Source organism: Panthera tigris, chromosome B3 (assembly GCF_018350195.1).
Source record: "Panthera tigris isolate Pti1 chromosome B3, P.tigris_Pti1_mat1.1, whole genome shotgun sequence".
NCBI lineage: Eukaryota > Metazoa > Chordata > Mammalia > Carnivora > Felidae > Panthera > Panthera tigris.
Genome location: NC_056665.1, coordinates 103,944,638 through 103,958,702, shown reverse-complemented (window position 1 = coordinate 103,958,702; position 14,065 = coordinate 103,944,638). Strand labels below are relative to the sequence as shown.

Genomic DNA, 14,065 nt, shown 5'->3' with positions numbered 1-14,065 from the left:
TATGTATGAGTTCCCTCCCCATCCTCTTCACGAGACTTGAAAGAGGGAAGAATAACCATACTAGCAGAACTAGAACCCTCTGAACTGTGTGGCTTATGGTACATTATGAAATACTATAAGATTTATGGAGCCAAATGGTTTACAGGATGTGAGTGCTGGAACTCTACCTGTCTTCAGTGAAAAATGGGAGTTGAATATGTTAGAAAGTGCTTGGTTTTGGAAAGGTGAAAAGACCCCCATAGTGTTCCTAACTTCGTGATACTGAGTCGCTTGTCTGTGTATTTTCTGATTTGATATTCAGTATGTCAGTCAATTAGACCCCCAGTGAGGAGGCAGCCACTATCACAATGCCATAAATGGAGAGTGGAAAAGCTAGCATGTCAGGCCACTCAAGACACTAAGGTGGCTTACAGGCAAGGATGTTGTTTGACTTTTGGAAATGGTTGCAAAGCTACTATCACAACTGATATTTGACTATTGAAATTTCAATTGATAATTAAAATGTCAGATAATCTCTGTCTCACAACCCCACTCATACAACTGGTTTTATCTTCTAGCTATATTAAGAGAATATGCATAAATCAGGAAAATTCATTAATCACCTTCTAATATTATTGTCAACGTGCACAGTCCAACACTACCAAAAGAAATCCTGCTTACACGCTTTATAAACAGTATTTGATATTCGACCTGAGAAAAAAAGCTACTTGTTGCAAATTGAAATTTTCATTCTCTGCGATATAAAATTGCCTGTTAGGGGCAAGACAGTTTGTAATACATGGAAAGTAGAAATGACTTACTCATACAGTTTAAATTAATGCTACATGAATAACTAAAGGCATAGAGTAAAAAGCACTAGTTATTTTATACTTTAATTCAAAAAATATTCTGATATATTAACAAATTGAATTTGCACTTTTTAAAAGAAGATCTTATGTTTTGAAAAGACTTAACATTGTTAAACACTTGAATAATAATCTTTGGAACAAAAGGAAATTTATCTCTTAAAATTTTTAGACACAGAGAAAACATTGTAAATCTACAAATCTCTTTTAGTTCCAAACATAAACTGTAGTTAACTTTTTTTAATGTTTATTTTTGAGAGAGAGAGAGAGAGAGAGAGAGTGTGTGAGTGGAGAAGGGGCAGAGAGAGCGGGAGACAGGATCTGAAGCAGGCTCCAGGATCTGAGCTCTCAGCAAAGGCCGGATGCGGGGCTTGAACTCATGAACCGTGAGATTGTGACCTGATCTGAAATCAAAGTCAGATGCTTAACCAACTGAGCCACCCAGTCTCCCCTATAGTTAATTTCTTTTCTTGAAGATACACCAGGCAGAACTGAAAGACCAAGATATTCTGGTAGTTTGGATGAGCTCCCTAAGGAATACATCTTCTAGCAATGACCTGAGGCTTAATATCTGCTAATCCTAATGCTACTGGAAGATACTTCTTACCTTCCTGGGTCTGGAGAGCAGAATTTCCTTTCAACTTCTGGTATTTTTTTAGCAGTTGCTGCCTGTGGTTGAATCACCAATGATGCACTTTTAGCCAACTGTGTGTCCTCATTGCGGTTTGTCTGTCTTAAAGGACATTCAAAGAAAAGGAATGGCACGTTATATATTGGTGATCTTTTTTTCTCATGACCGAGAGATCAAGAGTCACATGCTCTATCTACTGAGCCAGCCGGGTACCCCTTATTGGTGATCTTGTTAGCTGAGATTTCAGGTAGACTTAGAGCTAATGGAAAAGGATGTGCATTGTGGAGTAGAAATAGATGTTGTAATGTTGAAACCATTAGAAATAATAACATTGAAAATAATTTTTATGAGAACAGTTAGGTAAATGGTTGTTTCAGCTAGTGCTCAAATTCTTGGAAATTGAAGCTACGGAGGATAATTACGTGGCTTTGCAAGCACTCTATTACTCTGAAATAGCAGAGGGTTTTGTCTGACAGGCTGTAGGTGCGGAGAGATGGCGGATGATAGCCATGGAATGTCATCCCTGGAACAACAGGGGGCTGTGAGGGGCAGCTGAGTGGCCTGCATAGGCAGGCGGAAGCTGGCCATTGTTCAAACATGACCAGTCACAACTACAGCTCTCAATAGAGCTCATTCTAAATTTGGTTTTTGTAGGGCGCCTGGGTGGCTTAGTCGGTTAAGCATCCGACTGAGGCTCAGGTCATGATCTCACAACTCGTGAGTTCGAGCACTGTGTCAGGCTCTGTGTGGACAGCTCAAAGCCTGGAGCCTGTTTCAGATTCTGTGTCTCCCTCTCTCTCTGCCATTCCCCACTCACTCTCTGTCTCTCTCTCAAAAATAAACAAACATTAAAAAATATATAAATCAAATAAATTGGATTTTGTTTCTTGGTTATGTTTTTCACTTGGAAAGTTCAAAACAAGATCAGCCAAGGAATTTATAGAATCAACATGTTTTGAATACTATGTGGAATGAATAGAGTCCTCAGGATTCAGGCATTTAAATCAATTCATCTGCTTTATTCCTCAAGCTCTTTATGATGATGATGATAATGATTATTATTATTATTATTATTTTTAAAGTTTATTTTATTGGGGCATCTAGGTGACTCGGTTGAGTGTCTGACTTTTGGTTTCGGATCGTCATGATCTCACGGTTCGTGGGTTTGAGCCCCACTTTGGGCTTTGCACTGATGGTACAGAGCCTACTTGGTATCCTCTCTCTCTCCCTCTCTCTCTGCTCCTTCCCTGCTCATGCTAGCTGTTTAAATAAACTTTAAGTTGTTTATTTTATTTATTTTGATAGAGAGAGAGAGAGAGAGCAGGCAGAGAGAGGGAGAGAGAGAATCCCAAGCAGGCTCCCCACTGTCAGCACAGAGCCTGATGCCAGGGCTCAAACACAGGAACTGTGACTTCATGACCTGAGCCAAAATCAAGAATTGGATGCTTCACTGACTGAAGTACCCAGGCACCCTATTATTATTTTTTTTTTAAGGCCATTCTGGGTTTGATTTCATGTACTGTGTTCCTCTGAAATTGTATGAAAATGCTACTCACATGGAGATAAGGACATGGTCTCATATATATGTGATGAAAACTTTCCTCTTGACAGATAATACTTTTATAGCAGTATCTTTCCTCTCTTATATTAGATACCTAAGAATCTAGAAACATTTTTCCAAAAAACATGTTCTTCAAAGTCACAGCATCCAGCAAGGATGATTATGCTTATTATACATACAAGAGGCAGAAATGCAATTGTTGTTGAAACAATTTGTTCAAATGATATAACAACTTCACCATTGAGCTATAATTTATCCTGAATTGCTAGGGTCCTATCTTAATGATTCTTGCTGCTATTTGTTCAAATAAAAGGATATTGATTTTAAGGCAATCACAACTGAGATGTGGCTCATATTTCTAATAATTTTCTCAGCAATACTGTTTCATTTCTCACCTGGAAGTAGAAGCACGTGTAAATGTATTGAAATTGTGTATTTTGGTAGTACAGTCTCTACGTTTTCATAAATTAAAAAAAAAAAAACATGGGGGCTTAGTCAAGAGACAAATGTAAGATACGTTTATATCCTTCTTATACTTGTTATTTCTTGGAGAAATGGCAAGGTGAAGAAATCACAGAGTCTGAAAGAGGTAAAATATGTAATGATATTGAGACTGAGCTCGAAATGTGTCTCTATTAAACAAACAAAAACAATGGGATTTATTTAACTGGTTACCTGAATTTTTAAACTCTGAATTTCCAGATGACCATCTCCACGAACTAGTTCCTTTGCTTCAGCTGGAGCACTATTTATAGGCATAGATTATTATAGTGAATAATTACCCCATATTGATTTTCCTGAGATAAAGAGGGATATAATAAATTATGCTCAGTAACCTCCCTAGAATAATATAAAAATTACCAAAATTATGGTCATAGACTTTCATTTTTATGAAGCAAGTAAAAACAATTTTTAAAAAATGACCAATTGAAATTAATACACCTTCTGCAGCAGAAGTGAAACTAAGCACATTATCAAGCATATACAAAGAAGGGATATCTTATTTAAGAATTCTAGGGGGCATCTGGGGGGCTCAGTTTGTTAAGCATCTGACTTTGGCTCAGGTCATGATCTTATAGTCTGGGTTCAAACCCCATGTCGGGCGCTGTGCTGACAGCTCAGAGCCTGGAGCCTGCTTCGGATTCTGTGTCTCCCTCTCTCTCGGCCCCTCCCCCACTTGTGCTCTGTCTCTCAAAAATAAATAAATGTTAAAAAAAATTTTTTTAAAAGAATTCTAATAGAACAGTTAAACTTACATTGACTTCAATAGCAATGGCAAACATTTGTTTAAATATGCATTTATTATTGTCAATACCCTACAGCATCACATTAATGCTGACGATTATAAATGACAGCAAAATGGGCATCTTGATGAAGGCAAAATGAATGCAAATATACTTTGCAGTTGTATAGTTCTTTTTTTATCACAGGGTCTCACATTTATTATACTATTTTATTCTCAACATGGACTATTTTATACATTACACCTATTCGCATAATTAAAAATCTCTTTTCACTGAAGAAAACCAACCAAATATCCACCAACACTTCCACCAGTTTCTTTTAACCTAAGTTGGTTTTCAAATGTTACTTTCTTTTTACTAACTCCGGTATCACTCTATCTGCTTTCCCTTGTTTTATTCTCTGGAATACTGCTACGTCAGGAAAATCTTTATCTCCATGGTCAGGACTCTTTCGTGTTTTCTTTCCTTTTCCCATTAAATAGGACCACTTGAAGTCTTTCTTGGTAACTATGGAATATTCTTCCGTGTATTATAACACTATTCATCTTGTTTTGCCACAGGATGTATTATACTACTCAGGCCAATTTGTACATTTCATTCAAAACATAACAATAGAACAGAGATAATAAAGATTTAATAAAGTATCAAGTTTAAAATTAATTATGTTTGCTGTATAATAAAGGCTGTATTTTAAGACACCAGAAATACCATATTCCATGTTTTCATGTTTTTACTACTACTGCTTCTTGGTTGAAACAGTTACAAATGCATAACACCATGCACTTAATAACTATTTGTTAGCATAGAAATATCTTTAAGATATTATCTGAACTGTCTTTAAAATGTATCACCTGTGTACATGAAACTAGAGACTTACTAAGATAACTTGTCTTATTTTTATGCTTCTTCATTTAACTTTTTCCTCTGCCAAAACTAGTCTACTTACCTTTGTGATAATATTTTTATTGAGACAGTGGTATCAGTTACTTCTCCAAAAATTAATTGGTTTTTTAAAATCGTAGAACATTTGTGTTGAGTCTGTTGGCTTACCACTGTACAAGTTATCAGAACTTAAAATCTCATCAGTACTGCAATACTTGTACATTTTCTATTTATATGTTCATTGTTAAGTTGTACTCAGAAACCAGATCTACTATTTTATTCTTGAAGTCATCTTGTCTAGGAATTTTTCTCTTGTAAATTTCCATAGAAATTATTATTTTTTTAATGTTTTTTTTTTTTTTTTTTTTTTTTTTTTTGAGAGAGAGACACATACAGCACAGTGGGGTAGGGAAGAGAGAGAAACACACACAGAATCTGAAGCAGGTTCCAGGCCCTGAGCTGTCAGCACAGAGCCCGACGCAGGGCTCGACCTCATGGACCACGAGATCATGACCTGAGTGGAAGTCAGACACCTAACCGACTGAGCCACCCAAGCGCCCTTCCATAGAAATTATTTTTGGCAAGTGATCGACTTGTATCTTCTAGAGACTTTTGCTTCCACCACTGCCCCTGGTGGCACTTGCGTGTCTCATGGTGGTGATCATGTCTACACTGAGGAATTGTGTGATTGACCATGAATGAAACAATCCCAGTGTCATTTTTACTTGTTTTGTCTTTTTAAGTTGGACTCTGAATGAATTGCTAACCATATGTGGATTACTAGCTATACTGTGAAAAGCTATGCTGTTGACCTTTTCACAATGTATTTTCTTAACAAGCTGTGGGAATGGGCTAGAGGGGTGAATTTTAAGAGAGTAATAGTTGCAAGGGTAGTCATCACAGTATTGTAAACTTCTTGCATGTCTTTATATGCTACAGTCACAGACGATATTTGAACTTAATCCAGCACCATTTCCATCTTGTTCAAATAAGAAAATGGCTCTCGTGGGAATTCTTTTGACTCTGTCCACCTGCCACGGGGTATTAGCAGATTAGAACAAATGTTGGGAGGTGCCTCATGCCATCTAAGTGAACAATAGCACATTTGTTTGCCTTTCCACCTTCAAGGATATTAGAAGGTCGAATTTTTGTTTGTTTGGGCCAATATTTTTTTAATCATCAGGCTAGACGTTCCAAAAGGGCAGGGAACCATCACTATCTCGAACAAAAGGAGCCCTCCTCAGTCAGCACCAAGAATATCAAAGTATTTCCTCTGAAGCTCTTAGGAACGAGTTATGAAAATATCTCAGTTGCAAGTGGACAGCTATCTCACTTGTTCTCGGGACTTCTCCTTTATTTTTTTAATTTTTTTAATTTACATCCATGAAGGTCGACTTTTGAAGAGAGTGCTTTGTGAACATAAAAATAGCCATGTACTTGTGTAGAAGAAGACCGACCCTTGATTGTAAGGAGGGCCTTCCAACTACACAGCTACAAATCAGAAAGAAAGCCCAACATGACAGACCAGTCCTCCTTGTGTCCACTGTTCCAGAACGCTGAGGGTTCCATTCACCCCTAGACATCTCCCAGTCAGGGAGGCCCTGTCTTCGAGATGCCCAGGATCACACTGGAGCTGTAAACAGCGATCAGTAGTCCTGTCCTACTGTTAGCACGGGAGAAAACCCAAAGGGGAGGTGGTGAGAGAAGTGTTTTTCCTTTCCACAATTTTGCATTCCATATAAAGAATCGAAATGTGCAGATTTCTTGATGCTATTCCTGCACTGAAAGAGAACAAAATAATACAGTTAAATCACCTTTTGGATAGTATTGCAGGAATTTCTCATGTCCCTACTACAATGGTAGGGGTCTGTAGGAATCATGCAACTGGCCTTTATTTCCTTTTCTATAAAATAGAGTAATGGGTGCCTCATTCTTACGGAGTGGGATGTTCTATACACATTTAAGAATGTTTACTTAAGAAATAAACCCTATGAGCACACTGTTTTTAAGATCCAATAAGTATCTTATTATTTTTGACATCTGTGATATTAAATGAAAGAAAATGCTTTTTTGTTTTACTTCTTATTGAAGAAAACAATGATATTTTCAAAAAGTTGATATACCATGACAAGGGGCAGAAGAACAGTGGTCTGTGAAGATTAGTTTCGCAGTAAACAGTCAGTGGATAATTGAAAGAGTGATTAGTCTGGGTTGTCAACAAGTAATGTGGGAGATAGAACTAATATCCAAGGCACATGGCTAATTCCATATCCTCTGGAAAAAGGAAACTGCACTGGGCTTCAGTTATTGAAGGAGAAATTATTTTTAACAGTGTGTCGTGCCTCATTTTATAGTTCATTTAAAAAAAGCTCAAGCTTAAAACTGGTGAAGCCTGAGGAATAAAATCTCCATCTGCATCCACATTCAAACACGTACAGAAACCAGGGGCTTCAGTGGCCAGAGTCGTGCCTGCTCACCGAGGAGAGTTTTCCAGAGGTGGGAGGAGATGCGGCCACGCTTCACCCAGACACAGGTGCAGCCTGTCTTCTGCAGAGAAGGAACAATGTCCGGAGTCGGCTGGCCTTGGTTTGTCGTCTCCTGTGGTGACTGCCAGTCGTTTGCGGGCTTTTGTCTATGCTTTGTGTACTACTTGACTCAGCTTGAGCCAAAAGCATCAGCAGCTGAAGCTGGAGTCTACCTTTCTGCAGAGAGCGCAATGTTTGATGTTTCTGAACATTTTTGCAACACATAACCACCCTGAGCTCCTGCTGCCTTACAAGCTCTTCTCACATGAAAGTACAAGACTCTAAAACGGCACCTTCCGCACACTATCCTTCCATTTAGGAGGCAGGCAGACAGTGTGTGCTGACAGCTGGCTGTCCATCTGGTGTTTGATGTGTGGCAGAAAAGCACCGTGGGGTAATAAGGGAGATGGATGTTTCTCTAGGTGACAGTCGGGCCTTCCCGAGAGCAGACTCCCCTGGGCTTCCTGCCCTTGTGCCCTGAGCCCTGCCTCTCCCCACAGGACCGCAGGCTTTGCCTTCTTGGTGTAGGGCAGCTCAGCTCTCTCTATGTACCTCCCTGGCTTTTCATTGATTTGCAATATCCTGATCACAACAAACATTTCTAGCACTTTCGTTGCAGTGCCGCCAGCATGAATGCATTGGTAAAGGTTTGTAACAGCTTCCGTTCTTTTTCAGTTTTTGTTCATACCTGAAATTCTCCTTTATTTTTATTCATTCGTGAACCTTTTCTAGTCGCTGTTCTATAAAACTAGGAGGAACATTTAGACTAGACAAAAAGCTATCACCTTGCAAGCTGTGTCAGGCCAAAGATAATTTTTTTAAACGTGGGTAATCTTCAGTTTGCTACGTTTGAAGTTTATAAATAGTTCAAATATCTGTCTACACATCGCTGTATTATGCATATCCAATTTAACAATTATTTGGACAGTTAGCTTCTGAAATGACTCCATTTTTAAAAAATTGCACTTGGTATCTACAAAGATGTTTTGCATTTTTGACAGATAAATGCCTTACAAGTAATAAAATGTAAAAAAGCAGCATGAATTTTTTAAATGTCAGAACTGTCTCAATTCCCTTATTAACGGTAAAAGGACTATTTTTTTTAATTTTTTTTTTTTAACGTCTATTTATCTTTGAGACAGAGAGAGACAGAGCATGAACGGGGGAGGGTCAGAGAAAGGGAGACACAGAATCAGAAGCAGGCTCCAGGCTCTGAGCTGTCAGCACAGAGCCTGATGCGGGGCTTGAACCCACAATCTGTGAGCTCGTGACCTGAGCTGAAGTTGGCTGCTTAGCCAACTGAGCCACTTAAATACTCCAGAAAATCTCTTGTTTTAAGAAGCACAATTTTAAGGAGCCTACTGAGGTATCAACATTTGCAAGTAAGTAGACTAAAAGGTAGTACCATACTGTCTTGAAGGTGTACTAAAAGGTAAATCAAGAAGAGGCAAAAAAATAAAAAGATGCCAAAACAATGTAACAACAAAATTTGTTTACAGAAATGTATAATCGATATTCCAATGTGCACTAATTATGTAGTTTCTGAACTTCGAGCAAAGTGAAAAGATAGAAAGAAAAAGCAAAGAAGGAGAAACCCTTTAGTGAAATGGAAAAAAGTTTCAATACCTAAGCTTGGTTTTAGATATTATATTTTTTTGTCTAAAACATAATATTTTAATATGCTTTCAGATTTTAATTTTTTTCTGAGATGGCCATCCTGCAGAAAATGTTGCTCACTCCCATCTAGAAAAAGGACAGAAGGAGAGAAAGTGAACAGCAGGTAGCAAGCAGCAAGGTCAAGTGAAAGAGTGTGTGATCAGAAATGAAAAGACATAGGACAGCCTCTGTCTCGCCCTCATCGAAGCTGAAGTAGGACTCTGGTACAATTTCCCAGAAGCAGGCACATACCCCAAGGCATCAGAGAGTTTTGCACTTCACACTGAATTTCACACAATGTGGAGATTGGGGCTACTTTGTAAGACCACAGATTTCATTCAAAATTAGCGAATGCCTCATTTTCATCTTTCTATTTATCCATCAACTCTCAGGTATTGAAAACTCCTTCCCCTTCATAGCCTCGTCCGCCATCTTTACCTTTTGGTTTTCTGCGGTTTGGATGATGTCTGGACATGGTTTTCTTTGAATTTATCCTGTTTTGCATTCACCAAGCTTCTTGAAATCTGTAAATCTGTATCCTTCACCAAATTTGGGAACTCTTCAGCCTTTATGTTTTCAAATATTTTTTCTCCACCAATCACTTTCTCCTTTCCTTCAGCGACTCCAATACCATGAGTGTTACATCTCCCATATTGTCCCTCAGGTCCCTGAAGCTCTTGTTTTGTTTTGTTCTCTCTTCCAAATGGATCATTTCTATTGATCTGTCTTCAGGCATATTGATTCCTTGCTCTGCCATCTGTATTCTGCTACAGAACTTATCCAGTGAGTTTTTTTTTTTTAATTTCAGATATTATATTTTTCAGTTCCAAAATTCCCACTTGGTTCTCTTTTATACTTTCTATTTCTCTGCTGAAATAATTTATCTTTCCATTCATGATTTCATTAATATCTACCTTTATCTCCTAGACATTGATTATAAAATTTCTTTAAAGTTTTTGTATTTTAATTCCAACATCTGGATGATTTTGGAGGTGCATTAACTGATTGTCTTTCTCATGCAAATTGGGCAGAGTTCAAGGTTCTTTATATGTTAAATACTTTAGGATTGTATCCTGGACATTTCAGATATTACATTGTGATTCTCTGGGTCCTGTTAAAATGTCTAGAAAATGTTGAACTGATTTTTCCGGCAGGTGATCAGCCTGCATAGTTTGAATCACAAGTTCTAGCCCAATATCAGTGGTTCCAATATCAGTTCAGTTCTCAAAGCCTTCACGATGCTTGTAGGAGAGCCTGGGACTTGTGTCAGTTTGTTTACAGAGTTAGGTTCATTCTTCAGATCTCTCTTCTCGGAGATTTTCTTCATACTGTCCAGTTCCCGTGGATCTTTTTTCCAGGCTCCTCTGGGCATAGGAATGGTTTTCTTTCAGAGTTTTAGCCTCCTGGGGCACCTGGGTGGCTCAATTGGTTAAACGTCTGACTCTTGATTTCGGCTCAGGTCAACCATCTCACAGTTTGTGAGATCAAGCCCCACGTCGGGGTCTGTGCTGACAGCATGAAGCCTGCTGGGATTCTTTCTCTCCCTGTCTCTGCCCTTTTGCTGCTTCTCTCTCTCTCTCTCTCTCTCTCTCTCTCTCTCTCTCAAAATAAATAAATAAACATTAAAAAAAAAAAGATTCAACAAAAGGGGTTTAGCCTCCTGTGTTAAAGGAGATCCCAGGTCCATACAACTGACCCATCTTCAGGGTGAAAAAGTGAGAAAAAAATGAGAGAAAAATAATGGGGCTTTCTCTATACTCTTCACATAACAAGACACCCTTTTCATGCAGTGACAGTGCCTCAGGTTAGGGCTGGGAGAGGAAATAGAAAATAGAAAAACAAGACTCCTCCCTTACCCTTCAGCTTGTAGGGATTCTCCTTAAGTCCTCTGGTCAAAAAGTGTTTGTTGTCTGCAACTACGGAGCATTTCACTGATCTGGCCCACCCTCCAGTAAAAGCTAAGAGATTAAGAAGCAGGAAAGCCAAAAACCAAAAAATGGCCCCAAACCCCACAAAACTCTCAGCAGAAAAACTGCCCCCACCACAGCGGGTATTTTTTTCCTTCCAAATTTTGAATTCCCACCTTAATCTGCCCTGTTTTATTTTTCAGAGTCTCCAGGTAGTTGCTTTTTGTCTTTTGTCCAGAGTTTTTATTTATATTCGATGGGAGAGGTAAAGTTAAACATAGAGTTTGATTACATTATGTAAAAATATATGTGATCGTATATAAATATTTTTTAAAAATGTTGACTCATTTTGAGAGAGAGAGAGCATGGGAGGGGCAGAGAGAGGGGGAGAGAGTGAATTCCAAGCAGGCTCAGCACTGTCAGCACAGAGCCTTATGCGAGGCTCAAACCCAGAACCATGAGATCATGACCTGAGCCAAAACCAAGAGTTGGATGCTTAACTGACTGAGCCACCCAGGTGCCATTTGTTTTTTTTTTAAAGACCAGAAGGTCAAAATTCTCATCTTGGTCATTTGGGACTGGTAAGATTATGGGTTTTTTTCCTCATTTTATATTTTCTAAATATTTTATAACACACCTTTTTCAACTCTTCATATTTAATTCTGTTTCTTCCAAATATTTGGTTAGCTAAGTCTTTGCTGAAGGAGCATGTAGTTTACAATCATTAGAAACCATTAAATTCTGTACCAGCTAGATTTCTTTCAGCTTCAAGAAACAGATCACCAACTCAGTGACTTAAATGATAATGAAAATATTTTCTTACATAATAAAAAATCCACAGGAATCGTTGGAAGGTTGGTTAACTCTGTAGCTCTGTCTTACCACCTGCCATTCTTATGTTTGGCCTAGGCTTCAGGCTTAGTTCCTTCATGGTCGCACAATGGCTGCAGTAGTTCCAGACATCACATCTAGAAACAACAACGTTTAGAGGCTGAAAATAGGCCATCTTTCTTTTTTAAATTAAAAGGCATTTTCTTTTTAATTTAGAGAGAAAGAGTGTAAGTGGAGGAGAGGGGCAGAGGTGGGGAGAGAGAGAATCTTAAACAGGCTCCACACTCAGCATGGAGCCTAATGTGGGGCTCGACCCCATGACGCTGGGATCATGACCGAGCTGAAATCAAGTGTTGGATGCTCAACCCACTCAGCCACCCAGGCCCCCTCTCTCTTTCTTTGAATTAGTGTTTGATTTTATTATAAATGACAGAGCACCCAAAATAACAGTGGGTTAGGTGTGGCATCATTTTGCTGTTGTTGTTCTATACATGGTCTCCATTCCCAAGGTTGTCCACAGTCCCAAGTGATTGTTTTACCTCCAGCTATCATATCTGCATTCCATACAGCTGAATAAAGGAAGAAGGTAAAGTGCACATGTCAGTGTCTAATAAGGAAGATTGTCAGGAGTTGCCACACCACACTTCTACTTTTATCATATTGGTAAGAACTTATCAGGCTACAATGGGCTGCAAAAGAGAGTCAGAAATGTATTCTTTAATCTGGATGTCCGTGTGCCCAGTGAAACTTTCTACCACTATGGCTAAGTGAAGCATGCATGTGGGCAACAAGAAGGAGACACTGCCACTTTCTTGTACCTCTCAGTCACTTTTCTCAGAAGCCACCAGCAGACATTCCCTTATGTCTTATTGGACAGACAAGCATTGCATGACCATGCCTAGGCCAATCCTGGTAAAGGAATGGTACCATCATAATTAGCTTGTGTCAATCAAGGTTCACCATCTAGGTTTGGGGCTGGAGTTATCCTCTCCCAAAAAGACATGGCTTCCAGAAAGAAAGCAGCCACCTGACAAAAGTTAGAACTCATAAGAAGGAGGGAGAGGCATAGGAAAAGGAGAGGCCCAAGGTGGATGTGGTAGGCAAGGTCACTTGCACACTGCTTTCTCCTCCTCCTCCTCCCCCTCTTTCTTCATCTTCTTCTTCTATAACGTTTGTTCATTTTTGAGAAAGACAAAATGCAGGTGGGGGAAGGGGCAGAGAGAGGGGGACAGGGAATCCAAAGCAGGTTCTGCACTGACAGCCGTGAGCCCAATGTGGGGCTCCATCTCATGAACTGTGAGATCACGATCTGAATGGAAGTTGGATGCTCAACCAGCTGAGCCACCCAGGTGCCATCCTTCTGTATAGAGTACAACAATGTTCACATCTCTGATTTTAAGTACAATTGAAATATCTATCTGTTGAATGGATAAAGAAGATGTGGTTTATGTATACAATGGAATACTACTTGGCAATAAGAAAGAATGAAATCCTTCCATTTGCAGCAACATGGATGGAACTGGAAGGTATTATGCTGAGTGAAATAAGTCAGTCAGAGAAAGACAGATACCATATTTTCACTCATATGTGGATCTTAAGAAACTTAACAGAGGATCATGGGGTAAGGGAACGGGGAAAAATTTACAAACAGAGGGGGAGGGAGGCAAACCATAAGAGACTCTTAAATACACAGAACAAACTGAGGGTTGATGGGGGGTGGGGGAGAGGGGGAAGTGGGTGATGGGCATTGATGAGGGCATTTGTTGGGATGAACACTGGGTGTTGTATGGAAGCCAATTTGACAATAAATTTTTAAAAATATGCCAGGATACTGTCCATTAAAAAAAAAAAGTAAAGAAAATATCTGTCTGTGATGGTTCTTGTTATAGTTTCATCTCTTCACAGCTCCCCAAATAGTGAATTTATTGTGTATTTGTGGGAAGAGGAACAAAGCCCAATCAAACCCAGTTACTGCTAACAGCT

General features: G+C 39.0%; 1 protein-coding gene across 3 annotated transcripts in view; it reads right to left on the bottom strand.

Annotated features, from left to right (window-relative positions):
* Positions 1-6,494: 6,494 nt before the first annotated feature.
* AP5M1 (adaptor related protein complex 5 subunit mu 1) overlaps positions 6,495-14,065 on the bottom strand; it is a 56,894-nt gene continuing 49,323 nt past the window's right edge. For 2 of the 3 annotated variants that reach the window (XR_006218874.1, XR_006218875.1), the window contains 2 exons: positions 12,075-12,219; positions 6,495-6,944 (listed from right to left, as the gene is read on the bottom strand). The gene's annotated coding sequence lies outside the window, so the exon portion shown is untranslated. Of the gene's footprint in view, positions 6,945-12,074; positions 12,220-12,548; positions 12,652-14,065 lie in introns of those variants that run through there. The other variant, XR_006218876.1, reaches the window with a different exon arrangement.